At 40.8% G+C, this 3,217-nt stretch overlaps 1 non-coding gene across 1 annotated transcript; it reads left to right on the top strand.

The window, feature by feature from the left end:
• The first annotated feature begins 2,759 nt into the window (after positions 1–2,759).
• Positions 2,760–2,878, top strand: LOC138441934 (5S ribosomal RNA). Its single transcript, XR_011257500.1, has one exon. It is a non-coding gene; the product is annotated as a 5S ribosomal RNA (ribosomal RNA).
• The last annotated feature ends 339 nt before the right edge of the window (positions 2,879–3,217 follow it).

The following is a 3,217-nucleotide window of genomic DNA, read 5'->3' as shown; positions in this document are numbered from 1 at the left end:
CATATTGAAGTATTCCTATGTTGGTTGTATATATATTTGTTACATCTTCTTCTTGAACTGAACTCTTGATCGTTACGTAGTGTCCTTGTCTCTTATAGCAGTCTAAGTTTTAAAATCTATTTTGTCAGATACAAGTATCACTACTCAAGCTTTCTTTTAATTTCCATTTGTATGGAATACTTTCTTCCATACCATTACTTTCAATCTGTAAGTGTCCCTAGGTCTGAGGTGAGTCTCTTATAGACAGTGTATGTATGTGTATATATATATAAGGATTTTATATATACATATATATATGTATATGTAAAATCTAGCTTTTGTATCCACCCAGCCAGTTTGTGTCTTTTGGTTGGTGAACTTAATCTATTTATATTTAAGGTAATTATTGATATATATGATCCTATTGGGCTTCACATGTGGCTCCCTGGTTAAAAAAGTTGCCTGACAAGCAGGAGATGTGGATTCAATCCCTGGGTCAGGAAGAGTCTCTGGAGAAGGAAATGGCAATCCACTCCAGTATGCTTGCCTGGGAAGTCCCTTGCGGAGAGGAGCCTGGTGGGCTACTGGGTTGCAAAATAATCAGACACAACTTAGTGACTAAAGGAGGAGTAACAACAGTAATCCTATTACCATTTTCTTAATTGTTTTGGATTTATGTTTTGTAGATTTTTCCTTCTCTGTGTTTCCTGCCTAAAGATGTTCTTTTAGCATTTGTTGCAAAAATATCTTGGTGATGCTGAATTCTCTTAACTTCTGCTTTTTTGTCTCTAAAACTTTTGATTTCTCTCTCAAATTTGAACAAGAGTCTTGCTGGTTAGAATGTTCTTGGTTATAGGTTCTTCCTTTTCATTACTTTAAATGTATCATGCCATTCCCTTCTGACTTGTACAGTTTCTGTTGAGAAATCAGTTGATAACCTTATGGGTGTTCCCTTGTATGTTATTTGTTGTTTTCCCCTTGTTGCTTTTAATATTTTATCTTTGTCTTTAATTTTAATCAGTTTGACTACTATGTGTCTGCATGTGTTTCTCTATGGTTTTATCCTGTCTGAGACTCTCTGTGCTTCCTGGACTTGGTCAACTATTTCTTTCCCATATTACAGATGTTTTCATCTATTATCTCTTCAAATATTTTCTTGGGTCCTTTCTTTCCCTTTTCTCCTTCTGGGACCCCTATAATGTGAATATTGCTGTGTTTAATGTTGTCCTAGAGGTCTCTTAGGCTGTCTTCATTTCATTTCATTTTTTTTTTTTAACATTCTGTTTTGTGGCAGTGATTTTCATCATTTTGTCTTTTAACTCATTTATCTGCTCTGTCTCAGTTATTCTGCTGTTTATTCCTTCTAGTGTATTGTTCATCTCTGTTTGTTTTGTAGTTCTTCTAGGTTATTGGTAAACATTTCTTTCACCTTCTCCATTATTTTTGTAATATCCGGGATCATTTTCATTATCATTATTCTGAATCTTTTCCTAGAATGCTGCCTAGCTCCACTTTATTTAGCCGTTTTTTTGGGATTTTTACCTTGTTCCTCCATCTGGGACAGAATCCTTTTTATTTTGATTAGCTCTCTATGATTGTGGGTTTTGTCCTGAAGCCTGTGGGATTGTGGTTTTTCTTGCTTCTTCTGTCTGCCCTCTGGTGGATGAAGCTAAGAGGCTTATATACGTTTCCTGATGGGAGGGACTGGCTGTGGAGAAAACTGGGTCTTGCCTTGGTACTCAGTAAAACTTTGATTTGATTATCTGCTGATGGGTGGGGCTGTGCTCCCTCCCTGTTGGTTGTTTGGCTCATGCCAGTGGTTACCTCCCAGGAGTGCTGCTGCCAGTGCCCTGCTGCAAGTTACTGTTGACTCATGCCGCCACAAGAGACCCTCTAAGACTGTCAGGGAGGTCTTTTTCAGTCTCCTGCAGGGTCACTGCTCCTTTCCTCTGAGTCCTGTTGTGGACAAGGTTTTGTTTCTACCCTCCAAGAGTGGAATCTCTGTTTTCCCCAGGCCTGTGGAAGTCATGCAATCAAATCCCACTGGCCTTCAAGGTAAGTCAGACTCTCTGGGGATCCCTAGTTTCGTTGCTGGATCCCCAGGCTGGGAAGCCGTACTTGAACCTTCACAGCAGAAACATGTGAACCTTCACAACAGTGAGAGAACCTCTTTGGTTTATTTTTCTCCAGTTTGTGGGCTGCCTGCCCAGTGGGTGTGTGATTTGATTTTATCATGATTGTGCCCCTCTACGGTCTTGTTGAAGCTTCTTTTTTCCCTTGGACATGGGTATCTTTTTCTGGTAGGTTCCAGCACCCTCATGTCAATGACTCTTCAACAGCTAGTTGTGATTTTGGTGCTCTCACAGGAGATGAGTGCACATCCTTCTACTCTGTAATCTTGAATAAATCTGTTTTTGTGGTTTTGATTGGCATTTCACTCATGGTTAGTGATGTTCAACCTTTTTTCTTGTACTTACTGGCCATTTGTACAAATTTGGAGAAATGTCTATGCAAGTCCTTTGCCCATTTTAAAAATTGAGTTTTTTTCCCCCCTTTACCCTTTTTTTCTTGTGTTTCTTTTGCAGAGAAGAAACAAACTCTGACTCCATGTTGTAAACTGTTTGTTTTCATTGCTTTTGTTATTATAATCATACCTAATTGCCTGCCTCAGAAGACCCTGACCTGTTACCTGAACGTAAACTAAAGTGCCTTTGTTCAGCTCAGAGAGAGATAATCTGACCCTGCCCACCTGTGAATAGAAGACATTAACACACCCCAAAATCTATGGCCATACCATCCTGAACGCACCCGATCTCGTCCGATCTCAGAAGCTAAGCAGGGTCGGGCCTGGTTAGTACTTGGGCGGGAGACCGCCTGGGAATACAGGGTGCTGTAGGCTTTTGGGGCTTCCCTGATGGCTCAGAGTTTAAAGCGTCTGCCTACAATGTGGGAGACCCGAGTTCAATCCCTGGGTTGGGAAGATCCCTTGGAGAAGGAAATGGTAACCCACTGCAGTATTCTTGCCTGGAGAATCCCATGGACGGAGAAGCCTGGTAGGCTGTAGTCCACGGGGTCACAAAGAGTCAGACATGACAGCAACTTCACTTCAACTTCCAAAGACTAGAAATGTTTTGCAAGACGGAAGATCCTTTCACTTTACTTCCCCACTGCCTCTCCCTCTCTATTCTGCCTTTTGACTTTGGTTCCTTATAGCTTCTCTTTTTGGCCCTGCAAAAGA

The sequence above is a fragment of the Ovis canadensis genome, chromosome 5 (genome assembly GCF_042477335.2).
Source record: "Ovis canadensis isolate MfBH-ARS-UI-01 breed Bighorn chromosome 5, ARS-UI_OviCan_v2, whole genome shotgun sequence".
Lineage (NCBI taxonomy): Eukaryota > Metazoa > Chordata > Mammalia > Artiodactyla > Bovidae > Ovis > Ovis canadensis.
Note: the sequence above shows the minus strand (reverse complement) of the source record. Positions and strands in the feature narration are given on the sequence as shown.